The following is a 27,979-nucleotide window of genomic DNA, read 5'->3' as shown; positions in this document are numbered from 1 at the left end:
ATATTCTCTTTCTTTTTTTTTTTTGGTTGCACTGGGTCTTCATTGCTGCATGCCCAGGCTTTCTCTAGTTGTGAAAGGTGAAGCTACTCTCTAGTTTTGGTTCATGGGCTTCTCATTGTGGTGGCTTCTCTTATTGCAGAGCTTGGCCTTCAGTAATTGCAGCACAACGTCTCGGTAGCTGTGACTTGCTGGCCCTGGGGTGCAAGGGCTTCAGTAGTTGTGGATCAGGGGCTCATTAGCTGTGGCTTGTGGGCCCTAGGGCATGCTGGCTTCAGTAGTTGCAGCATGCACACTTAGTAGTTGTGGCACATGGGCTTAGTTGTTCCACGACACATGGAATCTTTCTGGACGAGGGCTTAATCCCGTGTCCCCTGCATCGGCAGGCAGATTCTTACCCACTGTGCCACCAAGAAAGTCCCTATGTTCTCTTCTTATAACAACTTTATGTGGGATTGACCTTGATACATTTCTGTGACTCATTTTTACTTGAAATTAATTACACGAATCTTTTAGAGTGTGACTGGACTCAAGAAAGGGTCTGACTTTTCTGAGCTTTTTATTCTGTTGTTTTTGTGTGGTGGTTAAAAATATGGGGGCTTGCTTTCTGAGATTTCTTGAAATTTCTAGAGGAGATTCTCCTCTAGTAGTTCTGGACCTTCTCTTTCCTTCATTTCTCTTGCCTGATCTCAAACTCCACCCCCTTATGATCATGAAGCCCTTCTCTGTGCCGTCTGGCTCTTACTGTCCATCATCTGCAAAACTCCCTTTTATCTTTAACTTCTTCTCTAAACAGCACTATCTTTGTTCTCTAACTGAAACTTACCTTTTGCCTGAGGGCACTTACTTCTCTTGGCAAGTTCTAAAGTGGTGGTTCCTTCTAGTAAGGTGGGTAAGTATTCTGTTTGCTTTCTCATAGTTGCTTCTAGACTTCTTCTGGGTTCACTGCTAGTCTCCTTCCACTCCATTTATAATTATGGTGATTTCAGTATTCATATAGATGATCCTTGTGATATTCTGGTCTCTTGACTTTCTCTTCTTCACTGATCCTGTCTTCTGTCTCAGCCATTCACTCTATTGCACACTCTATGCAGATATTTTTAAAGCCTCAGTGTATCTGCATTAACTGGGGAGCTTTGGCAAACTACAGGTGCCTAGGACTGACTCCCAGAGATTCTGATTTGCCTGGTCTGAGGTGTGGCCTGAGATAATGTTTTTGACAGTTTTCCATGGTGACTTTAATGCACACTCAGGATTGAGAGTTGCTATCCTAGAACTCGCTATCTCTCAAAACTGCAACTTTCCATACTATCAGTTTCTGGCATTTTACTCTCCAACTACCACTTCCGTTTTTTCAGGCTCATTTCTTTTATTGCCCAACAACCTTAATTCGTTGATCTCACAGGGACCTTTTAATTTACCACCTTTTCACTCTTCCTCAATGCATTCATGTCCTCAGTTTTTCTCTTTTTTACCCTCAAACTAGCTGAATTCCCATACTGCATCATTACAGTTGATCTCCTCCATCTACCTCAACCCTCTTGACTTGACCTTTCTTCTTTGGTGGTTCTTGCCTGGTTAAAACTAACTCTACCAGGAATTTCCCTGATGGTCCAAGTGGTTAGGACTCTATGCCTCCAAAGCAGGGGGTGTGGGTTCAATCTCTGGTCTGGGAGAACTGAGATCCAGCATGCTGCATGACATGGCCAAAATTTTTTTTTTTAATTCAAAAAGTTTAAAACCAGCTCTACCTGTTGTACTCCCGTACAATTTTAGCTCAATGTGGCTGGAGCAGAATGACTGTTGACTTTCAATTCTTGGCCAGTACCAAATAACTTTAAATTCCTTGCTTAGTGCTGCCAAGCTCGCCTACTGTATTACTGTCGTTCTTCCATACTCCCATTCATTTAGATGATCCTATCTTTCCCTTGTACTCAAATTTTCCACATTCCGCTTTTTGTCTTCTCTTTCAGCTAATGACTTTTTTGCTTTCTATTTTACTGAGAAAACAGAAGAAGTCTTCCCACCACCTGCATCTTCACCAGTGTTACTGTAAATTGTCTTTTCCTCTCTTGAAGGCCATTCCCACTGAGCTCGTCCATTAGAGTTCACCCCTTCTTGCCTTCTCAAAGACATTTTGCCTGTAATTCTTGTCTGTCTCTCCTTTTCAGGATCACAGTCAACAGAATAAAAACATTGTAATTTCTTTCATCTTAAAGGAACCTTCTTTTAACATTACTTCTTCTTCCAGCGACTTCCTCATCTCTTATCTCATTTATACCAGACTCTGCAGAAACAGTTGTCTTTGTTCACCGTATCAAACTCTCCTTTCTACAGCTTTATTGAGTTATTACCCACGTTTAACAAAATTCACCTCTTGTAACAGCATAATTCAGTGATTATTACGCATCACCATCATCCAGTTTTAAAGTATATCTGTCACCCCCCAAAATTACTTTCAGCCTATTTGCATCCAGTCTCCATTCCCAGCCCTATCCCTAGGCAACAGAAAGGTCTGCTTTCTGTTTCTGTAAATTGGCCGTTGGACATTCTTATAAGTAGAATCACACAATATGTAGTTTTGTTTTATACTATTCAGTCTTTTGCTTCTGTCTTTTCATCCAGCATAACGTTTTTGAGATTAATCTATGTTGCGCATGTATCAGTACTTTTATTTTCATTGCTGAATGTTACTGTTTTTTGTATAGACATACTACATTTTGTTTATCCATTCACCAAATAATAGACTTTCTGATTTTTTTCTGGTTTTTGTTTATATGAACAATGCAGCTATAAACATTTGGGTACAAACTTTTTTTTTTTTTTTTAATGATTCACAGATGTTCTTTTTGCTTTTGAATATTTATTTATTTTGGCTGTGCTGGGTCTTCATTGCTGCACGTGGGCTTTATCTAGTTGTGGCAAGTGGGGGCTACTCTCTAGTTGTGGTGTGCAGACTTCTCATTGCATTGGCTTCTCTTATTGCGGGGCGTATTCTCTAGGGTGTTTGGGCTTCAGTAGTTGTGGCTCATGGACTTAGTTGCCACTTGGCATGTGGAATCGTCCTGGACCAGGGATAGAACCTATATCCCCTGCATTGGTAGGCGGCTTCTTAACCACTGGATCACCAGGGAAGTCCCTGAGTACAAACTTTGAGTGTGGTTGTGTTTAATTTCTCTTAGATAAATTCCTAGAAGTGGAATTGCTGGGTTTCTGATCCATTTTAAGTTAATTTTGTATGTGGTGGATTTAAGCTTATTTTTCTGTGTATGGCTATTGAGTTGCTCCAATAACATTTGTTGGAAAGATGATTCTTTCTTCCTTTAAGTTGTCTTGGCACAATAAAAAATCAATACCTAGGGCATAAAAAGGGATTATCAACCTCCTTTGGCTATCTTGACACCTGGAACTTGCTATTAAATCCCCACATAGTCCATTAGTCCATTGCTACAGGACTACAGCCTCTTGGGGATACTGACTCTTCCTGTTCACTTGTCACTGAGATGGCTACTATGACTGGCAGTGCTGCACATTGAATCTTGTTTGGCAGTGGCAGCAGAGCTGCTGGTTTTCATGACCTTCCTACCATGGTTGAAGGCTGCTTGTTGCAGACAGCAGTTCTTTTTGGAAAGAAAGAGAATTCAGTTCAGTTCAATCGTTCAGTTGTGTCTGACTCTTTGCGACCCCATGAACCGCAGCATGCCAGGCCTCCCTGTCCATCACCAACTGCTGGAGTCTATCCAAACCCATGTCCATTGAGTCGGTGATGCCATCCAACCATCCCGTCCTCTGTCATCCCCTTCTCCTCCTGCCCTCAATCTTTCCCAGCATCAGAGTCTTCTGAAATGAGTTAGCTCTTTGCATCAGGTGGCCAAAGGTGAATACCCAGGACTGATCTCCTTTAGGGTGGACTGGTTGGATCTCCTTGATGTCCAAGGGACTCTCAGGAGTCTTCTCCAACACCACAGTTCAAAAGCATCAATTCTTCAGCTCTCAGCTTTCTTTATGGTCCAACTCTCACATCCATACATCACTACTGGAAAAGCCATAGCCTTGACTAGAAGAACCTTTGTTGACAAAGTAAGGTCTCTGCTTTTTAATATGCTGTCTAGGTTGGTCATAACATTCCTTCCAAGGAGTAAGCGTCTTTTAATTTCATGGCTGTAGTCACCATCTGCAGTGATTTTGGAGCCAAAAAATAAAGTCAGCCACTGTTTCCACTGTTTCCCCATCTATTTCCCATGAAGTGATAGGATCGGATGCCATGATCTTAGTTTTCTGAATGTTGAGCTTTAAGCCAACATTTTCACTCTCCTCTTTCACTTTCCTCAAGAGGCTTTTTAGTTCCTCTTCACTTTCTGCCATAAGGGTGGTGTCATCTGCATATCTGAGGTTATTGGTATTTCTCCCAGCAATCTTGATTCCAGCTTGTGCTTCCTCCAGCCCAGCGTTTCTCGTTATGTACTCTGCATATAAGTTAAATAAGCAGGGTGACAATATACAGCCTTGACGTACTCCTTTTCCTATTTGGAACCAGGCTGTTGTTCCATGTCCAGTTCTGACTGTTGCTTCCTGACCTGCGTATAGGTTTCTCAAGAGGCAGGTCAGGTGGTCTGGTGTTCCCATCTTCCCTGGTGGCTCAGACGGTAAAGTGTTTGCCTGCAGTGTGGGAGACCCGGGTTCAATCCCTGGGTTGGGAAGATCCCCTGGAGAAGAAAATGGCAACCCACTCCAGTACTCTTGCCTGGAAAAGTCCATGGACTGAAGAGCCTGGTAGGCTACAGTCCATGGGGTCGCAATAGAGTTGGACATGACTGAGTGACTTCACTTTCTTTCTTTTCAGAATTCTCCACAGTTTATTGTGATCCACACAGTCAAAGGCTTTGGCATAGTCAATAAAGCAGAAATAGATGTTTTCTGAAACTCTCTTGCTTTTTCGATGATCCAGCAGATGTTGGCAATTTGATCTCTGGTTTCTCTGCCTTTTCTAAAACCAGCTTGGACATCTGGAAGTTCACGGTTCACATATTGCTGAAGCCTGGCCTGGATAATTTTGAGCATTACTTGTGTGTCAGATGAGTGCAGTTGTGTGATAGTTTGAGCATTCTTTGACATTGCCTTTCTTTGGGATTGGAATGAAAACTGATCTTTTTTAGAAAGAGAGTAACCACAGGCAAAAACATGCCGCAGGCTTGCTTTGCTATAATCATATGCTTTTAGTTGATTTCCAGAGTGCTTAAAAATCAAGATCTCCATTCTCTTTTGAACCCGTTCCAATGAGGCATATTCTCCCACCATTTCGCTGAAACTGCTTATTACGATCATCAGTGGCTTTCACATGGCTTAATCCATTGGTTGTTTTTTAGTCTCTATCTTGCTTGAGGTATCAGCACCATTTGATAAAATTGATTACTCTCCATTTCTTATGAGATGGATGAAACTGGAGCCTGTTATACAGAGTGAAGTAAGCCAGAAAGATAAAGAACATTACAGCATACTAACACATATATATGGAATTTAGAAAGATGGTAACGATAACCCTATATGCAAAACAGAAAAAGAGACACAGATGTACAGAACAGACTTTTGGACTCTGTGGGAGAAGGCGAGGGTGGGATGTTTCGAGAGAACAGCATCAAAACATGTATTTTATCTATAGTGAAACAGATCACCAGCCCAGGTTGGATGCATGAGACAAGTGCTCGGGCCTGGTGCACTGGGAAGACCCAGAGGGATCAGGTAGAGAGGGAGGTGGGAGGGGGGATCGGGATGGGGAATATATGTAAATCCATGGCTGATTCATGTCAATGTATGACAAAACTCACTAGAATATTGTAAAGTAATTAGCCTCCAACTAATAAAAATAAATGAAAAAAAATTGATTACTCTCCCCTGGGAAGGCTTTGGCTTCCAAGATGCCACTAACTCTTGGATATTCTGTGTTGTGGATGCTCCATCTTAGTGAATTTCTTTCACTGACTCCTTCTCATCTTCCCAACCTAGAAGTTTAGTGTTTTAGGAATTTTCTACCTCTTGAGAGTTTGGCTTCCCTTTATGCTCTCTCAAGTGGTGCCCTCTTCCTTTCCATCTTTATGTAACTCTCATATCACTAGATCTAGAGATGGAGTAGATAGTCTTTTTTTTCCCCTTTTCAGCATTCAAATCATTCTTCTCACTTTCTTAAAGTTATCTAGCTTTGATTCTCATGTCATCAGATTTTATTTGCTACCACCCCTTCTTATTGCCATTGACTCTATCTCCTGTTTCATTCCCTACAATGACTTCTGAAGCTCACTACAGAGTAAGGCCAGACTTCACAAGCTAAGGGCATAGCCCTCTATAAGACTGCTCTCACTTCAGACACTAGCTGCATGTGTCTCCCTCAGTTCTCACTAACTGGCTACATATTTGAGAGTTCCTAATACTGCCTCAGATTTGATAATTCAGTAGAACAATTTATAGAACTCAGGAAAGTACTGTATTTATGGTTGTAGTTTTACTGTAACAAAAACAATATAAAGCAGAACAAGCCAAAGGAAGGGACACATAGGGCAAGGTCTAAGAGGCTCTCGAATGTGATGCATCTGAAACAGGGTATGTCACCCTCCTGGCATAACAGGGTGCTGTAGTACAGAGAGTTGCCAACCAAGGAAACTCATCTGAGCTTCAATGTACGGAGTTTTTATTAGGGTTTCAGTAGTAGTCATGATTGATTTAAACATTGACCTCTTTTAATTTCAACCTTCAGCCCTAACTTACCTTTGTGAAGATCAAACTGATACCGTGTGGCCCAAAGCCTCAACCCTCTGATCATGCGGTTGGTCTTCTTGGGGCAGCCAGTGCCCATCCTGAGTCAGTACCCTCTAACTTCCACCTAATTTCTCTGTTCCACTTTGTAGCTCACCCTTCAAGAGTTGTCCATATGCTCTTTCCAGTTTTTTTCCTCCTCTTCTTTTTTCAGTTTTGAAATGAAAATATACAAGAAAGTTGGAAGAACAGTACAAAACAATGTCCTTCATGTATGTTCACCAGTTGTTAACGTGGGCGTTATTCTACCTGTGTACATTTTTTTTTTCTGAATAATTTGAGGGTAGGTTGTAGTCATGTGTTTACATCTAGAGGCTATAGTATTTGTTGCTTTAGAATAAGGACATTCTCATCTATCTCCTATACTTTTTGAAATCAGAAAATTTAGTGTTGATATAATACTTTTATCTAATCCACAGTCCATGTTCAAATATTCTCTCTTCACCCAGTGTGTTCTTATAGCATCCCCCTCACCCTACCCCTGTTTGGGATTCATCCTGGTGTCATGCATTGCATTTTGCTATTGGTTTAGTCTTTAACCTGGAGCAGTTCCTCAGCCTCTCTCATGTTTCTTGGAGTGGACACTTTTGAAAGAATAGAGGCAGGTATCTTGTAGACTGTATCTCAGTTTGGTTTGTCTGTTTCCTTAGATTATATATTTGCAGGGCAAGAATACCGTATAGTGATGTATCCTTCTCAGTGCCTCGGAGGCATGTAATTCTGATTTGACCCATTATTGGTAATGTTCACTTTGATTACTTGGTTAAAGTGGAGTCCACTGGGTTTCTTCACTGTAAAGTTGCTATTTTCTTTTTTATAGTATATAAGTAATTTGTTGGAGGGTATTTTGAAATTATGTAAATCTCTTGTTGCTCATCAAAATTTTACCTACCAGTTTTAGCATCATTAATAATTCTCACTGGAATTAATTATTACTCGGTTGGTTGCCAAATGAGAGTAACCCAGCCTCTTTGTCTGTACTTATTAGTTGATCTTCTGTTATGACAGAGCCAGCCAAACCTCCTTGCCTCTATTCCTTGAATTACAGTATGAGCTTATGGGTTCCTACTTTATTTAGCAGGTTATGATCTATTCCTATCATTTATTTTGCTGTTCAAACTGTTCCAGGTTTTCCCAGTGGATCCAGCTTCAGGCTGGCTCCTTTGTTATGTGTCCTTATCATTATTATTATCACTTCCTTATTTTTTTTTGAACAACATGATATCTGGGCTCCTATTTTGCTTTCCTGCCCTGGCAGCAGAATCAAATGCTTCTAAATATGAAACCTTAGATTCCTTTTCTTTCTTCTTTTAATTGAGGTATTATTTATAAGCAGAGATATGAACATTCAGTTTAATAGATTTTGGCAGCTGTGTACATCTGAATAAGTATAATCACAGACAAGATGTAGAATATTTCTGTCTTTGAAGTTTACTCATAGTGTCTTTCTGTCCAGTCCTCCTGCCCCACAACTGAGAGGCAGCACTTTTTAAAACTCCTACCATAGATTAGTTTTCCTTACACTTCTACTTCATGTACTTGGAATCATATATTCAGTATTTTTTGGTTTGGCTTCTGTATCAGTCTGAGTCCAGTCATGAGAGACAAACTATATAGTAATTTGAGCATCAAACATTTAATACAACTAATTATTGACTATAACAGAGAAATGCAGTAATGGGGCATTGGCTAGTAAGAAGTAAAGAATGTGAGTGTGTTAGTCTCTTAGTCGTGTCCGACCCTTTGTGACCCCACGGACTGCAGCCTGCCAGGCTCCCCCATCCATGGAATTCTCTAGGCAAGAATACTGCAGTGGGTTGCCATTTCCTTCTCTGAGAAGTAAAGAATGTAGGAATATTAATAGCTATACGGAGAGGCCACTACTCCAGGGTAGAGTACTCTCCCCAGTCGCCAGCTGACATCCAGACCTTGTTGAAAATTTCTCTACTGAGTGGTAGAGAAATTTCTGTGACACCACACTGGCAGAACTTTCTGGAAGTCTCCCCTTCAGAACTCACTGAAAATCCACCCCGCCAAGGACGGCTCTACAAGAGAGTCTCACCAAAGGTAGTTCACTATAAAACCACCAGAGGGAGGGTCTTGGGAGGTGGCGCAGGTCCCTGGGCCCTCGTGGCCACTGTGCAGTCCGCAAGCAGAACCCCGGAGAAGCTGTAGGACAGCGTGGGCGCCTCATGCTAGAGAAGGTGCCGGTGCCGTGGGAACCAGGTCCTGGGGAAGCCACGCACACCGCGCGGGCCTGCTGAGCAAGCACGCTGGGATCCAGAAACAGAATGCTTTCCTCCCCAAGTTTTTACTACAGCTTCTACTGACAAAGCTTCACATTGTGCCAGCTGGCAAAGGAAAAAATTATTTAAAGGCCTCAGATCCATTTCCACAGAGCAGGCAAAAAAAAAAAAGGATGAATTTGGAACTGAGAGGCACAATTGGATTATTAGTGCAGGTTATATTTTCTTACTTTGGAATCTTTTAAATTTTTGACCGTATGCTAGGCATCTTGTCTGAAAGAATAGTAGAGACGAAGTGATACTATTTACCTCCAGAGAAGAGCTTATGCTACCTCTATTTAGGAAGTAGATTGGAAGGCTGAGTTGTTCTGATTTGTCTTTGACCTGTGGCTGGGCCTTGTTGTCGCTGAGTTTGTTTTAGTTCGCTGTTTGCTTCAAATATATTGAGGGTGGTGTCAGCACTATTTTTTGTCCAGAGGGCTTGGTATCTGACCACTGGGGTTTTCAGAGATCTCTTGAGCTTTACAGTTGTGCCCCCAGCTTTTTGAGATGAGTAATATTTCTCTCTGTTTTATAGTCTTGGCTGCCAAATGTTTTTGCTTTGTCTTTCCTGTCTTTGTTCTTCTAAAAATTTAGCGTATACATGCATATTTTATTTTATCTTTCTTACAGGGAAAGTATTTGCATACTATAATACTCATGTTTTGCTTATTTTTTTTTTTACTTAGCATATGATAAAATCATTTTATATTACTTCATAGAGAACTTTATTCTTTATTATTATTTTTTTGATCAGTTGTATATAGTACTTCATGGCGTATATATTTGTCAGTGGTTTCTTTAGTCAGGCTCCCATGTTTGGATATTAATGTGGTTCCCATTATGTTGCAGTAAGAAATTATACTGTAATGAAAAATCTTTATGTATTTTCACATCCTTGGAGTATATTCTCTCTCCAACCCTTTCCAAACAGAATTTTGCCCTCGGTATTCCAGTGCAGCTTCTCTTATCGAGGACTTCAGTGACCTCCATGTTGCTAAATACAGTAAACAATTCTAAGTCCTCATCTCATATGAACTCAGGCTGCACTCACTCCCGTGATAGTCTCATTCAGTCTTATGTCTTTATTTACTATCTACATGTTGATAACTCCCAGATGTCTGTATCTAATCCAGATTTCTTTCCCAGATTCCAGACTCATATATCCAACTGCTTACTTGACATTTCTAATTGAGTGTCTCATACATATCTCAAGCACGTTTGTCCGGAATTAACTTTTTCATTGTTCCATCCCCCACCCCCAAGCCCCATATATTCAACCTGTAGTCTTTTCCACCTTGCTGATGGCGGCTCCATCCTTCTACTTGTTCAGACCATCATCTCTGATTTCTCCCTTCCATTCCCGGTATCCAATCTGTCAGGAGTTCCCTTGGCTATACTTTCAAAACATCTGGAATCTCGCCACTACTGACCACCTACACCAGGTCTGAGCTATTAATCATAATAATGCTTACCTGGATTACTGTACCCAGCCTTCTAACTGGTTGCTTCTACAGTTTCTTTTCAAAACGGCAGCCAGAGTGATCTTTTAAAAATATGTCAGATCATGATTCTTCTTTAGTATCTGCCCTCTGACTTCCCACCTTACTCACAATACAAGTTAAAGTTCTTCCAGGGGTTAATAAGGCCTAGACATTGTGGCTCAGGTCGTTTCTGTGATCTCATCTATGTTCCTAACCCCTCTCCTGCCTGCTGATCCCTTGCGTTCAAGGTACACAGGCCTTCTTACTGTTCCTTAAACAAGCCCAAGCATCTTTCTGGCTTAATGACCTCTGCCTTTGCAATACTATTTCTGCTGCCTAGAATTTTGTGCCCCTTGCGTAGCTTGCTGCATCATCTTCTTTGGGTTTTTGCTCATCTCTTTACAGTTGCAACCCTCTGACGTCTCTTTCCCTCAACCCCCCAGTATTCTTGTCATTGTTGCCTGCTTTTTTTACCCTCTTGAAGAGTATCATGTTGTGACATATACTATATACAAGTTACTTATTTATATAAATATTTATCAAGATCCTGAGCTCACTAAAGGGAATGCTGACTGGTTCCTTGCTATATTCTCAGCACTTGAAATAGTGTTTGTCATGTAGCAGATAATCAGTAGTTGTTGAATGAATAATATTGAATGAATGAATTAGTCCTGTCTGGAGCTCAGAGCTCTTTAAATATTAAGCTTAAATCATTTTTTTCCAACATACAGTGGTTCTCAAACTTTAACCTGCCTCGTGGTCAGAAGAAGGAAAAACTGAAATTTCCATTTACTATAGAAGTACATCTAGAATAATTATTTAAATATTATAAATGTATGAGAAGATTATCAGAAAAAAAGTGGTAGAAAAAAATAGGATTTTATAGGGCTTCCCTGGTGGCTCACTCTGAAGAATCTGCCAATTCAGGAGACACGGGTTCGATTCTTGGTCCAGGAAGATCCCACATGCTGTGGAGCAGCTAAGCCCCTGCATTACATCTATTGAGCCTGTGCTCTAGAGCTTGGGGAACCACAGCTACTGAAGCCCTGGAGCCTGTGCTTCACAACAAGAGAAGCCACTGCAATAAAAGGCCCATGCACTACAATTAGAGAGTACCTCCTGCTCGCTGAAACTAGAGAAAAGCCTATGTAGCGATTTAAGACTCAGCACAGCCAATAAATAAATAGAAGTAAGAAAAATAGGATTTTAATAGATCTTGCAGGACTCACAAAGTGAAGGAAAGGGGTATTAGAGGGGGACGAGGATAATTTGTAGAGAATATAATTTAAAGAGTATATAGAATAAATATGTTGCATAGGTGGCAGGAAGGGATCTGACAGGGTGTAGGTGAGTGGGGTTTAAAGTTGTTAGTAGGTGAACTTTGTTCTTTTTTGTGGGGGTGGTATTCTTTATAGACTTTAAAAAAAGATTTAAAGAATTTTAACTTGTAAGATAATTGCTTTACAATAAATATTGTGTTGATTTTTTGCCATACTAAACTTTGTTCTTAAAGCTATGTCTCTCTTTACCCCTAATTTTATTTTCTGACTCTGTCTTGATCTGTCTTTACACTTTGCTTCTTTCCCTGATTATAAAATTGCCTATCTATTCTGACTATCTTGCTTTATATTACATTACATACTCTTCTATATTCCGATTCAGAAAATTATCTTGGTAGTATTGTCCTTTGGCTGTGTGTGTTCACGCAAAGTTGCTTCAGTCGTGTCCGACTCTTTGTGACCCTATGGACTGTAGCCCGCCAGGCTCCTCTGTCCATGGGATTCTCAAAGCAAAAATACTGGAGTGAGTTGCCGTGCCCTCCTCCAGGGGATCTTCCCCACCCAGAGATTAAACCTGAGTTTCTTATGTCTCATGCATTGGCAGGTGGGTTCTTTATCACTAATTTGTAATTTATTTCATTATTTTAAGGTAAGAGCTCTGTTTTTTTTTTTTTTAGACAAACTAATTTTTTTCTTAGTCTTTATCTGTGATTAAGTCTCCTTTAAAATCTTTACTTTATCTAAAATAGAATTCTTAGTTCTAGTTGTATTTACTTCCTGCTCCATCCCTCTTATTTGAGCCTTTATTTTCTAATTTCTTACAGCTGTCTCAGGTTCATATAGATTCCATACCATCTAGGATTTGCACATTGTGGTGTGGATGTGCTGTAAATATTCGTGAATGAATTTATAAGCTATAATAATAGAATTTCTACCCAGTTGCATTTTTTCTTCTACCTTATCAGGGATACCTTTCTTGACTAAAGCCATTCATTCTCTGAGCCTATATTGATGGAATGTTTATCTTAATGAGTACATTATAATACCCCATTTTTAATAACTGAGTGGTGTGATATATATGTGTATGTGTGTGTTAGTTGACATCCTACTGTTTAATTGGTTTACTGATGAATAATTTAACATATTCTGCTAAATGGGAAGTTTTGTGGAATAATTGTTTTTACCTATCTTTTGGATGGATTCTTTGCCTGGTGCTTATATACACTACATTAGAATGTGACAGCTTCATGTGATGGAAGCCCAAGTAGAGTGATTTAAACAAATAGTTTGCTTTATTTTTTTCCCTTTGGGTAACAGGAAATATGGATATAGGCAGTCCAGGGTTTATGGCATTCCCACCATGCCATCAAGAACACTGGCTCTTTCTGTGTTTCTTCCCTGCTATCCTGGGAGGGTGGCTTTTGCACTGTGGGTTGCAAGATGGCTGTTTCCTCCCCAGACATCTTAGGTTTTTTTCTTTTTTTTCCTTCTATTTTTTTTAGTAGCAAAACAGTAGTTTTCTTTCAGTCCTTGCTCCTAAGCCACATGCTTTCGTCTCATTGGTTACCGCTGGGTCACATGGCTGCTGTAGGTAGGGAGTCTGGGAAGTTTGATATTTTAGGCTTTACAGATGCGTTATCCAAAATTAGTGTTCTGTTAGCAAGGAAGGAAGTTAGAATTTGGGGAAGCCCACTTTAGCAGTTGGTGGGTGGTATGCAATCACACGACTCTCCATTCCTTAAAGCAGCCTTGCAAGTTAGATGGTGTGTTGTTTGTTGCAGAGTAGAAACTGGGAGTCAGAGAGGCTAAGCAATCTTTTCAGAGTCATATAGCAAGTAATTGATAGAGTCAGAGTATGAATATATGTAAATCTCTCCCCAGCGACCATGCTCTTTCCATTACATGAGCTCTTTATATTGTCCTTTTAGCAGTCTTAAGTAAAGATTTTGTACAAATAGTATTTAAGATATCTTAATAAAATGTGATTTTTTTAAAGACTAGTTTGTTCCTGTTTAAAAAATTATAGTGAACACCAGAGGGTTTCTGATGCTTGATCTTCTGGATATGTAAAACTGATGAGATTCTTGTTATGTCAGAATCAAGATAAATTGTGAATGCTTTGAATAACTTTTTTGAGGTTCAGATAGAGAATTATCACGAAGACTGTGCCTGACTCTTCAAATTACCCAAGGCATAATAATATTTAATAATCTGGAGATTGTCAGAAAGTGAATCATTTCATGTTTTTTTTTTTTTTTTTTTGCTGAGTTCATTAGTGTTCTGTGATTTATAATCACCAAAACACCTAAATACTATTGCAGTTGACCCTTGAACAACATGGGTTTGAACTGCACGGATCTACTTGTATTTGGATTTTTTTTCCAGTAGTAGATACACATCAGAAGTTGGTTGAATCTTTGGATGAGGAACTGTTGATACAGCGGAGCTTCCTAGTTGGAGGGCTGACTATAAGTTATAGGTGGATTTTTGACTACCCCAAAGTTGTTCAAGGGTCAATTTTATTTCTTAGCATATTGATCAGTGTCCTCAAATTGGCAAAATAGTACCCATTTTGTTTTATATCCTTTAAATTTTTTATTAGCAAATATTGTTACTTCATATACCTGTTTGGGCTGCATCTTTTTTCCCTTTGTAATCTTACTGGTAACTAATTAAAATGTGTTTGTATAACTTACTTATAAAGATGTCAAAGAGCTTATAATAAGATATGTATAGGTGGGTATATGACAACAAGTAGAAATTGTTAATTTGGAGAAAAGCATAAATTCTCTTCTTCTCCACTCTCCTCCTCTGCCAGAATTCAAATCTGGGCCTCAAGATTTATAATTTGGTTGGGGAAGAAGGTTTGTCTTAAGGAATAGTGGGAATTTCCTTATCTTTCCCAGTGGGGAATCTTTGAATGTCAGAATAATTAAACTTATCCATTCAGAAAATATTTATTGAATTTTATATAAACATTTTCTCATAGTATATAGGGAGGAAGTGATTACAGGCACAGGTTTGGGAGTTTGACAGATCTGAGGTCACTTGTTTTATTTGCTGGGTATGTAATTTGTGGCAAGGTATTTGATCCTTGGAAGCCTCAGTTTTTTCATCCTCTAAGACTCATTTTATAGGATTGTGTGGTGAAATGAATGCATCTAAAATGCTTTGCCCAGTTTCTGGCTAAGTGAGCATTTCAATAATTATCTGCTGAAGTGATGATGATGAAGTAGGGAGTAAATATAGTGGAGGGAAAAGGGGGGCGTGAGATGGGGACAGGAGACTAAAACATAGAAATAAGAGAAATAACATGATTAGAAAAGCATATTAGGAAGATTGCACATCCTCCGTGGTTTATATAGTCAACATAGTAAATCTCTACTAAATATAATCTTTTTGATTGACCCGTGGTATTTCTGCTTGATGAGAATAATAATTTTTCTTGCAAGTAAGGGACAGCTCTCTGGGAAATCAGATTACTTTAGTCTCAGAATGTCTTAGGCTGGACCTACTTTCTTGCTTTAATTGCTTTTTTGTAGATTTTCTTCAGCTTTCCTCATACTATACTTACACTTAAGTTTCCCCTATATAATAATGAGGTATTTTTCTGGTTGTGTGTTGAGAACAGCAATGGTGTTCATGTGTAAGAATGAATTTTTGAAGTTTAAATGTAATTGATGTACAGTGAGCTTGTGTATTAAGTTGTAATAACAATTACCCTGGGTTGTAGCCCTAAATAGGCAAGTCAGGATTTGGGAGGAAAATAAGGGAATATTTTTTAATGATGTACAATTTGGGCTACTTAACTAGGGCAAATATAATAAGATGGTCCTTAATAGGACTTAAATACCCCACATTTACATATGCAGCACTCAGGGGCAGCTCTGAAGTTCTTTTCAAAAGACAAAACCAGTGCCAGCTCACACTTCTTCAGCATGCCCAGGAACTGAACATAGAGGCAGAAAGAATCAAGGTTCTCTACATCCTTCATGATGGAGAAAAGAAGACGTGGTTTTTATGTAAACTTTCCCTGGAAATTTATCTCAGAGAAGCTGTGAAAAATTATTTTACTTATGCAAAAGTCTACTCTGGGAAGGTGCCATTTTTAAAAACTTCATTCCTTTGTTAGGGCTGTGCTGGGTTTCTGGTGCTGTGTGCGGGCTTTCTCTAGCTGGGGCAAGTGAGGGCTACTCTTAGTTGCGATGTGCAGGCTTCTCATTGAAGTGGTTTCTCTTCTGGTGGCGCACAGGCTCTAGGCACAGAGGCTTCAATAGTTTGTGGTGCACAGGCTTAGTTGCCCTGCCACATGTGGACTCTTCCCAGACCAGGGATTGAACTCATGTCCCCTGCGTTGGCAGATGGATTCCTATCCACTGTACCACCAGGGAAGTGCCTGTGACATTTTTAAAAGGAAGAAATAGGCAGCTAGTGTAGGAAGCATGTTATAAATCAAGAATTAAGGGGTTTAGAAAAGTGATGATCAGAAGATATGGGAAAAATTGATGATGGTTTATATCCCCAATTAATTCTGATTTTCATTTGACACTTTATTGATCACTTCGTAGGTGCCAGACTGTGCCAAGTGCTTTTTACTTGCTGTAGTTCCCTTAATTTCCACAACAGATGATTGGAAGGGTACTTTTCTGTTACTAGGTATAATTTACAAGGTGGGAAATGGAGGCTTTGAAAGGCTGGTTTGATCATGCTCACCCAACTAGTAGCTGATGAGGGGAATATCCCCCAATCGCGGATCTTGCCATTACACTATTATAATTATGTCTCTTACTTGTTTTTTTTTTTTTTTTTTAAACTTGTTTTGTATGATGATTCAGGATAGATATTGGGAAACGTGATTTCTATTACTGGTTCTGACTTGGCGAAATTTCTGGGAAAATTGAGCCATCTGCTTTGCATCGTCTTCTGAGCCTTCTCATCAAACTTGGCCTCCCTTCTGGTATCTCTGCTTCCTGTGTCTGTCAGTTTCAGAAACCAGAGGCTGGTACTGGCATTATCCATAAATGTTTGAAACAGACAGCTGGGGATAGGGTAGAAGCCAAATAAAGGGATATATAGCATTTTTGAAATTTTGAAAATGATTCGATTTGATCAGTTTGTTTGACTGTATCCATATTTCATAATGAAATCATGGAAAAGCTTGCCTTGACAGACAGATAACCTGATCAGAGTAGTTAATTTCTTACTACAACTGATCATCATTATTGTTATCCCTGCATTAACTGTTTTGGTCAACAAAAGTTACTGTTCTTGTGGGTAACTTATTTTGATCTCCTTAATGATAGCATAGCTATTGTATTAATTGCTTTCAAGACTGAGTTCATTGACAGTTTTTGGTTTTAGGTTATCATAGAGTCTGAGACCATCCAGTCATTGCTTGTGAAGTAAATTATTTCCCAATTAACGTATTGATATAGATGGATTTCTGTTCTTATAAGTCCTATTAATGTTTTGTCACTAATAAGAATGTTTAACTTTGATTACAAAGTGTCTTGTGTAAACTGTCCTAGAAACCATCCTTAGGTCTAATAACCATGCTTTATGAAGACAGTGGTTTTTGTGATTGTATTTTTAAGATAGGGGATATGATGAGATAATGTTACTTACACTTTTCTCTTTATGTTTTAGCCCCTAAAAAATGGTCAATAAGCCAGCAGAATAATTTTGTGTTAATTCATTAGGATTATTTTCATCCACTATCTGAAAGGTGGGTAGATAAGCACGTAAAGTTTTTTGTACTACTAGGCATTTTGTGAATACCTCTATCACTGAGTTTTATAATAAGCCAATTATAAGGTTTCTTATTCACCTATCAGCTCTAAGTTTCTTGAGGGCAGGATAGTGGTACTATCCTAGTTCAGCATTGTGCTGGGCACATATTAATAGACACTTAAATGTTTTCTTAATCCTGTCAGTAATCTCTCCTCCTTGTAAATTCCATTACATTTTGTATTTCTCTTGTGATACCTCACACTTTCTATTTTTCATTTTGCTTGGATTCACTTTTTCTTAATTCTGTTTACCAGACTGGATGCTCCTTTTAGGCAGGAACTGTTCTTAACCTTTGAAAAATTTCCTTCTGTTCAAGGCCTTATACTCAACTCATTCATAATAAACGTTGAATAAATAGATCAAAAAACATTTTATTTAAATAACTTATTTCTAGGTTAAAATTTCTAGTAAAATTTATTACTAGGTTAAGATTGGAGGCAGTTTTGCCATCTGTATTTTTCATTTTTTAGAAGCAGAGGAGCCTTCTTAAGTGCAAGAATATAATTTGTAAAGAATTTTAGTTACCCTATGTTACTAAAATAAAGTTTTGCTGTGTGTTTATGTGTTTTGGTTGTTTCTTGATGTTATTTATAAGAATGCTTAGTGCCTGAACTTTGTCTCTAAAATAGAAGTTTAATTTTAACTTCACAGGCATGCTGGACTGGTTCATTATATGGTTTGGAGAAACCAAGGGAAAGCAAACGATGCAGGAAGTGGTAGTGGCAGTTCTGTAAATACTCCACATTTCACTTGACCTTTTACTGACCTGGTGACAAAACACTTCTGTAATGTAACTTTAAACTATTTTATTAGAAAATGGGTGTATTGAGAAGGATCTAAGCTTTAAAAAATGATTTTGGAATTTGCAGTGTATATATTCCATTGGGTATGCACTGAAACATTGTAGGTTGGTGAGATATCTGAGAGGTAGCCAGCTTGGAAGGCAAAGATTTTCTAGAGTGCCCTCTCATCTGTCACCCTTTGAGATCTTATCTGCTCTTTAGAGGCATCACAGAAAATTTATGCTGACTTAATGAATAATTTAAAAATCTGTACTGACATCAATATTGAATAAATACTTTGGGGGTGATGAAAATGTTTTGGAACTTGACAGAGATGGTGAATTTACTATGGATCACACTGTTTTTGTTTATTGTTTTTTAAAAATTATACAAATATATTTAATAAAAACTTCACATTTATCTTCCTTTCAACATTGTACTCATCTCCTGTGGAAATCACTGTAAAGTTTTATGTATCTTCTCTCCCAAGTTTTACTCCACAGTTTTAAATTGATGTGTATATTTAGTACAGGTCAATACAGCTCATAGTTTTTAAAATTATAAGTCTATACTGAACTCATTGCTCTGAGACTTGCTGTTTGCACTTAAAGCTTGGAGAATTTTTAACCTTAGAATAGATGTACTGCATACCATTTAAACTATATATAGTATTCCATCATTCATAGTATTTCATATGAATACTATGAAATTTGATCATTTCCCTTTTAATGGATCATCCCTTCCCTTCTGCCTCCCTCATTCTCTTTTAAAAAAAAATTTATAAACTTTATGATTTAGAGCAGTTTTGGATTCATAGCAGAATTAAGAAGAAAATACAGAGTTCCTGTGTACCCCTGTCCCCACATACATACAACATTCCCCGTAGTCAATATCCTGCATTTCAGTGGTCCATTTGTTAAAATTGATGAACCTACATTGACACATCATTATCACCCAAAGTCCATGGTTTATATTAGGGTTCATCCTTGTATATATTCTGTGGATTTTGACAAGTGTATAATGACATGTATCTACCATTATAATATCATACAGAATAGTTTCACTGCCCTAAAAATCCTCTACTTTGCCTGTTCATCCCTCCCTCCTCTTCAGCTCCAAGCAACCACTAATGTTTTTAGTATTCATAGATTTTCCTTTTGCAGAATGTCATGCAATTGGAATACTATAGTATGTAGTCTTTTTAGATTGGCTGCTTTCACTTTTTTAATATGCACTTAAGTTTCCTCTATGTCTTCTCATAATTTGATAGCTCACTTCTTTTTCATGTTGGATGATATTCCAATACCTGGATGCTACAGTTTATTTATTCACTCACCTGCTTAAGGACATCTTTGTTGTTTCCAAGTGTGGCTAGTTATAAATAAAGCTGCTATAAACTCCCACGTTATCCTTTACTTTTCATATGCTGCTAGAGTGAGCATCCTTGTGTGGCCATTACAGTAAGATGGTTGAGCGTAAGATGGAGCGTATTATCAGTTTCTCCTCTTGCTTGAGAAGCTAATTGCCCTGCATTCCTTCCTGTGCCCTCAAATCTTGAATGAGATTGCATAATTTGAAGCTCTTCAGTGCAGTTCAGAATTGATCTGTTAGGTAAATTATCAGTTTATCTGTGGACAGAACTCAGGTAATTCTGTTCAGTCCAAGACTTCTCTGGATATAACTTGTTCAAAAAGTTCTAGAAGACATTTTATGGTTGTTTTATATTGTAGTGGATACTCTAGATTTCCCTTAGTTCTTCCCATCTCTGTATTTTCACTCCTTTATCTTTGATTAATTTTAAGTACTTCCAAAGTTATTTCATGGAATGTGTCTGAGACATTTTGCAATTTACCTATTCAATGAAAAGCCATTTTTGATAATATACTGGTCATTCTACATGCCTTTCAGAGATGAAAAACGTGCAGCTTCCAGATAATGGGCAAATGATTCTTCTTTCTTGTATTGATTTTGTCCTTTTATTGTTTATCTTTTTTTAATGTAGAGTTTTTCAAAAGTTCAAGTTTATTCAGCTGGATTTATTTTTTTAACTAGTATTCTCATGGTTCACATTATTACATCTGTCATTGGTTATTTCCTTTTCCTCTAATAGTTATGTGCATACTCTTTTGAGCTCTTCTGTCCTCTCTTTCTCTTTTAGATTACTTATGAGTCCATTTTTTGGAACCTGTTATACCTTTAAACAAATATTTGCTAAATGCCTTTTATGTACCAGCTTCTGTGTCAGGTGCTAGGTTTTCAGTGGTGACCTTGCTGATATGGAAAATTTAAAGGGAATTCTGTGATTATTTAGCCCAAATGGTACAGAAGTGCTTAGGAGTTAATTTAATTACATTATTATATAAATATTTAAATGAAGGAGTCATAATCTGCTCCTTTTTGAGTAACAGAGTAAGAAAAGGGCTTTAAATGTGCAGGAGGGATGAACATTGAAAATGAAAATTGATTACCCACTAATAAAATAGTTCAAAAAGGTATTGAGATATAGGATATTGAGCTTCCAGCGTTGATGGAACATTAGGATGAGAATAGTCATTAGTTCCTGAACGGTGTCGACCAGGTGTCACAAACATAAAAGCTTAGTGGCCATGTAGATGACATAAGGCCTGAATCAGTTATAAGACAATTATAAATGATTGGGGTTCTATGAATGCTGTTTGTTATTCTTCTGCCAGAGAGTCACTTGCCAGGAATTTATTTGATTTCTCCTAGAGAGTTAACATTAAAAAAGAAAAAATTGGATCTAAAACTTGGAAAAATAGAATGAAATTTAGCCATATATTACTGTCATAAATCCAATTAGATCAAACTGTCATTTTCCACTTTGCTTCAATTTTGTAGTTTCTATATTAATATTTTATTACAATAAATTTTCTAGTGGTGTGTTAAATAAGAGAGTCATTTTTATCAAAATGTAGCAATGAGATGGATAATTAGCCTTAAATAAGTATTCCATGTTTCATTTCATTCTTTATACATTTTAGTCAATTTTTATAAAATGTTTTAGGACTAGCAAAGACAAAAAACCTCTGTACTTCAAAAAGTGATTATAATTGTAATTAATTTCACTCATCAGTTTTTCTTACCTTTAGAATGTTGTCTTGGTTTATTTTTAGGTATAAAATTTTTTCTCTTTTTGACTCCTAGTTTTAGTAAATTTTAAGTAGTAATTTTTCTGCTAATAATAACCTATACCTGTATGTTTGTTTTCCTTTTGCAACTTTGAAGAACTGTACATAGTAGTAAGGTCTGAGTTAGGCCAAAGTTGAAGTATGACTAGAATTTCTTGGTTTTTCTTCAGATAAAAATTTGAACTTGCCCAAAATTCATATACCCTTCTCTGACACACAGTCACCTTAGTCTTTATTCTAGTTAGTTCATAACCTGTTTTTGTCTATTGAAGTTATATTAGTTCCTTTACCAAGTTAATAATCTAATGAATCAAGTCTTTGCTCAATTTTTCATTGATTTATTTACTAATTTAAGAAGTGTTGAAAGCCTACTATGAGGTGAGCATTGAGTATAAAAAGGGTAAGATGAGGTTGCTCTACACGGGTTTGCTCTGAACAGTGATATACAAACTGAAGAAATTAATTGATTAATTCAGTAAGTATTTGGTACCTACTGTTTACCAGGTATTATTCTCCAGTTATGGGCTTATCACAGTGAGTTAAATAAGCAGCTTTCATGACCTCTTGAAGCTTATATTCTAGTAGGGGAACAGGTAATAAACAGGTTATAATATATCATTTAGAGATAAATATTTGAAGAAAAATAAAGGTTAGAGATGGATGAGAGCTTTGGAGCATACATCATTCCACATAGTTGCTCCCCTTGAGTTAAAGGAGGTGGTCTTTTGTACCCCTGTACTAGTGAGTCATTGGTGGCTCTCATCAGTACTGAGCAGTTCTCTGCCAGTAACTCCTGAGGAGACATATGTACTGATCCTATAATGAGGATCTGGGTGGGACATCATGATGTCCACTAAAGCAGGATCTCTTTTCTCCCCCCACCCCCAAATGAGTTGTATCAAAATTTTTCTTTATGTGTTGGCAAAGACTAACGCCAACCTGTAACAGTACTTATATGGAATTTTTAATTTGGATCACTGTATTTAGAAATTTTGTTTCACCTCTTTTAAACAGACTTATTAAGTGTTTCTTATTTAAGAAGAGATGCTGAGGAGGACAGCCCATATTTGAACATCAAATATGGCCTTAAGCATTTATTAGCAGTGTAGCTGTGAACGTGCGATTTCACTTTCCTTTATTTCAGCCTCCTTTTAAAAATGAAGCAGAAAAAAAAAAAAAATGAAGCAGATACTCCCTGTGTTGAGGAGGTTTTGATGAGGACTAAATTAGATCATGAAAGTGAAGAAAATTAGATCATATATATATAATATTTTGCATAATGTATTTTCTCACTTGTATAAACACAGAAATTCTGATACATAATTGTTCTCATCTAAGAAAATTTTAAGTTATTAAATTTACTATTCAAATTTCATAGTATGTTTTAAAACATGAAGTGTATTTTTTATATACCCCAACATATAATTTTTTCAAGTCCTTCAAATATTAGTGAAGTTGGTACCTATCAAGCTTAGAACTTTTTGCTCCTCAGATAGTCTTTTAAAGTAAGATTAGGTGGGGAAAAAACCTAAAAAATGACTCTGAAGATGAATATGTAAAAGGAATATTTCATAAGTACTTTATATTTTTAGGATTCATCACCATATTTATTTTCACTGGTAAAAAGAATAAGTTATTTGTTAGTGTTCACTTTAAATCTTTGTTTTATATTGTATCTAATGAACTTGCTAAATTCACGTATTACTCTAATAGTTTATAAATTCTTTTAGATTGTCTAAGCAAATCATACTGTTTGTGAAAGTGACATTTTCATTTCTTCTCCGTTTTTATATTTTCTGTTTCATGTTCTTATGTTTTTGTACTGACTAAAGACCTTTTGGACCATGTTAAGTAAAAGTGGTGATAAGAAGTGGTCATATTCTTCAGTCTTGGGGAATGTTTGCAGTCATTCACCATTACGTATGATGTTTGCTGTAGGCTTTTAAAAAGATACACTGTGTAGTATTAAAAAAACTTCTCTTTATTTCTAGTTTTGTATAAGTTTTAAAAAAATCATGAACAAGCATTAAATTTTATCAATTGCTTTGGTTTCACTGATTAAATTATTGATAAAATTGATAAACTTAAATTATCTGTTGATTATATATGGTTTATTTCTCTTTTTACATGGTTAATTGACTTTCATGTGTTAAATCATTTTTGCATTTCTGAATTAAACCTCCACTTCATCCTGATCTATATATTGGTATATTTGATTTTGCCAATATTTTGTTTAGAATTTTTGTATCTATGGCAAAAGAGAGGTGTGTAATATTTCTTTCTTATAACAATTTTTTTGGCTTTTGTTAACAGGCTTTTGCTATCTTTAGAAAACATGTTTGGAAATACTCCCTATTTTTCTACTGTCTGGGACAGTTTGTGTAAAATTGGTATTACTGCTTCTTTAAATTGTTGAAATCATCTGGTCCTAGAGTTTCTTTTGTGGGAATGTGTTTTTACCTTACTAAAAAAGTTCAGGTTCATAGAATATTTAGCACAGTTTTATATTTAACACATGTATACTCACTGCTTAGAATCTTGTGTTAACATATTGCTATAATTGCTGTATTATATGTGTGCCTTCCTTCCTTCAAATCCATCATTTTATCTTATTTTTTAATGCATTTCAAAGTAATTGGATTTATCAGTATGCTTTCCTCTAAATATTGAAGCATGAATATCATTAAGTAAAGTTCAATAGTTTCTTTTATATTAAGTAAAATTAATGTGGAATATAATCCATAAATTTGGTGTGAACATTGGCTTAGTTTTGACAAATATATGCATTTGTGTATCTCAAGCTCCCTCAAGATACAGAATATTACTATCACACTGGAGAGTTTACTCATGCCTTTTCTTAGTTAATTCTCATATCTGCCCTAAGAGACAATCGTTCTGATTTTTTAATGCTAATTTTTTCTTGCCATATTATTGCATGCATTTTAATGTATGCAGTACAGCTCTAGGTTTTTACTCAGTGTAATATAGAGATTGATCTGTGTTGTTGAATATATGAATAGTTCATAACTTTTAATTGCTGAGTAGTATTCCACCGACAGAAAATATCATAGTTTATCCATTTTCCTGTTGATGGACATCTGTGTTAGTTTTTGGCTGTTATGATTAAATCTTCTATGAAAATTGTACTAGTCTTTTTAAGCACATGTGTTTTCATTTCTTCTGGGTAAATATGTAAAGGGCGGAGTCATATGTTAGGTTTAATCTTTATTTTATAATAAACTCTCCAAAGAAAATTGTACCATTTTATTCCTGAAATGGTGTATTAAGAATTTCAGTTGTCCTCCATCCTGGTCAATATTTGATATCATCAGGCTTCACAAAATTAGTTATTGTGGTGGGAATATAGTGGTAGCTCATGTAATTTGTATTTTCCCAATGACAGATAATGTTGAGTTTTTTTAATAAGTGTGTTAAAGATAAAGTATATCTTTTTTTAAAAAGTGTCTATTCAAATCTTTCACCCTTTTAAAAATTGTCTCTTTATAATTGAATTGTAGATGTTTTTAATATATCTTGGAGATAGATATACATATATATTAGATATGTTTTGTACATAATTTCTTGCAGTTTGTGACTTGCCTGTTCATTTTCTTAATGTTATTTTTGATGAGCAGATTTTTTAAAATTTTAATGAAATTTTATGGTTATTGGTTTCTGTGTCTAAGATTCCTTTGCCTTCTTCTAAATAATGAAGATATTCTCCTGTGTTTTCTTCTGAAAGCCTTATGATTTCAGCATTTATGTGATGTTTGATGTTTGATTTACTTTGAATTAACTTTCATGTATAGTGTGTGAGACACAGATCAAGGTTAATTTTTTAAAAATAGATATCTATTTGCTCCAGCACAATTTGTTGAAAAGACTTTGCTTTACCTATTAATGACTGTTGAAAACAGTTGACGGTGTAAGTATAGGTCTTTTTCTGGACTACCTATTGTGTTCCATTGATCTATTTGATGAATCTTAGGCCAGCGTTATACTGTCACAATTACTGGGTCTTGTAAGTGCTTCAGCTTTTTGTTCATTTTCAAGATTGCTTTGGATGTTTGAGGCTTTTTGCATTACCATATGCATTTTTAGAGTCAGCTTCTCAAGTTCCACATACACAGAAAATGCCTGCTGGAATTTGGCTGAGATTGTATTGTTTCTTTAGAATGATACATGGAGAATTTATGTTTTAAAGGTACTGAACCTTCCATTCTGTGAACATAGTGTACAGGCATACTGGGCTTTCCTACACTTTGCTTTATCCTGCTTTGCAGATACTGTGTTTTGTTTTGTTTTATGAAATTGATAATCTGTGGCAACTCTGAGCCAAGCAAGTCTATTTGCACCATTTTTGCAACAATATTTGTTCACTTCATATCTGTGTCAGATTTTAGTAATTCTTGCAGTGTTTCAAATGTTTTCATTTTTTATTATATTTATTCTGATGGTCTGTGATCAATGATCTTTTTAAAATTGAGGTATAACCTCAATTTAACAGTTTCAGGTATACAGCATAAAGATTCAATAATTTAAAGATTATACTGCATTAAAATGCCTTAAAAAATAATGACTAATTCTCTGTGTTATATAGTATCTTGCTTATCTATTTTATGCCCAGTAGTTTGTAGCATATCCCTTATTTGCCTCTCCCATTTGGTAACTGCTAGTTTATTTTCTATATGTGATCTATATGTGATGGTATATCTTTCCTCATTTTATATTTAATCTTTATGTGTCCATAGTCTTTTAGTAGAGTATTTAACAGAATAACAATATAATTTGAGTTTAAAGCTACCATCTCTCTGTTCTATCCACACGTACTATGCTTTTTCTCTCACTTCTTACCTTCTTTGGTTCAGTCATATATTTTAATTATTCTTTCTCTCACCTCAGTAACCTTTTAATAGCTATGCTAGAAATTACTGCATTAATTTTGAGTTATTGCAGTTTTCTGAAATTATTACTTCTGCCACATCTTGTTCAATGCAGATGGATATCTTGGACTTTTAACTCTGTTTATTCCTCTGCTGACTTTTTTGTCTTTGTTGTTATGCATTGAAAAATCTCTATGGGATTCTCAGGTGGTACATTGACATAGAATCCACCTGCCAATGTAGGAGGAGCAAGAAATGTGTGTTTGATCCCTGGGTTAGGAAGATCCCCTGGAGAAGGAAATGGTAACCTACTCCAGTATTCTTGCCTGGAAAATTCCATGAACAGAGAAGCCTGGCGGGCTACGGTCCATGGGGTCACAAAGTGTTGGACATGACTAAACACCCACACTCATCATATACTTTAAGCTTAACAAGTTATTAATGTAATATTTTTTTAACAATTTTTGTTCATTTATATTTGCCAATATACCTACCTTTTCTGTGGCTCTTCCTTCTGTGTTGCTTTTCTAGCTCTCATTTTCCTTCTGTTGGAAGAACTCTCTTTTCATATTTCTTTTACTGATAAGTTCTTTGTGTTCTGAATCACCTTTATTTTATTTTTATTTTCAGAATATTTTAAACTGTTCATAGATTTCTTGACTGACACCTCTTTTCCTTCAAAAATTTTAAGAAGTCATTCCTTCATCTGTGTCATTCATCATTGCTGTTGAAAGTTTCCTCTCAGTCTACTGATTGTTGCTTCTTTCAATGTGTTTATTTTTTTCCCTAGCTGTTTAAAGATGTGGCTTTATATCTTATCAGTATTAGGAAATTCTTGATTATTATCACTTCATATATCACTTCTTTCTTATTTTCTCCTTTCTTTTCTTCTGGGATTTTAATGATATGTATGTTAGAATCTTTCAAAGGATTCCATATGCCTCTCATACAGTTCCATATTTTTCAGCCTTTAATTTCTGTGTGCTTTGGTTTGGAGATTTGCTGTTAACCTCTGTTCTAAATTCACACTTGCTCTGTTCAGACTGCAGGTTTCAGGTACTGACATGTGGGAAATTTTGCTGTTAAGAGCAAGGATATAGGAGCAGTAATTGGACCATGTGGGAATAAAGAGAGGGACTTACTTATTGGCTTTTGGTTAGGACATACTAGCATGTTTATGTTGTGACTGGAATGATCCTGTAGAAAGAAAAAAATGAAAGCTGTGTGAGAAAGAAAAGAAAGAAGATTTTTATATGGAAGTTCTTAAGGTGAGAGAGAAGATAGCAAAATTGTAAGGAGTTTTCTTTTGATGGGAGTGGGACATAAAGAGGTTGGTATTAGTAGTATATGTGTACTGATGTTCTCATATATCAGTAGTCTGGTGAGATGAAATTCTGGCTTGACCAGTGGAAAATACGCAGCTGCTGAGTTCTGGACTCTTAAACTTTGGGTGTGTGTTTTGGGAAAATTGTCCAAGAAATGGAGAGTCTTGTGGTAAACTGTATTTATAGCTACCTAATTG

At 36.6% G+C, this 27,979-nt stretch overlaps 1 protein-coding gene across 3 annotated transcripts in view; it reads left to right on the top strand.

Annotated features, from left to right (window-relative positions):
- Positions 1-27,979, top strand: part of TANC2 (tetratricopeptide repeat, ankyrin repeat and coiled-coil containing 2) — a 373,034-nt gene that overhangs the window by 10,537 nt on the left and 334,518 nt on the right. The gene's annotated exons all lie outside the window — the stretch shown is intronic.

This window comes from Muntiacus reevesi, chromosome 18, assembly GCF_963930625.1.
Source record: "Muntiacus reevesi chromosome 18, mMunRee1.1, whole genome shotgun sequence".
Classification (NCBI taxonomy): domain Eukaryota; kingdom Metazoa; phylum Chordata; class Mammalia; order Artiodactyla; family Cervidae; genus Muntiacus; species Muntiacus reevesi.
This window is presented reverse-complemented; position numbering and strand designations above follow the sequence as displayed.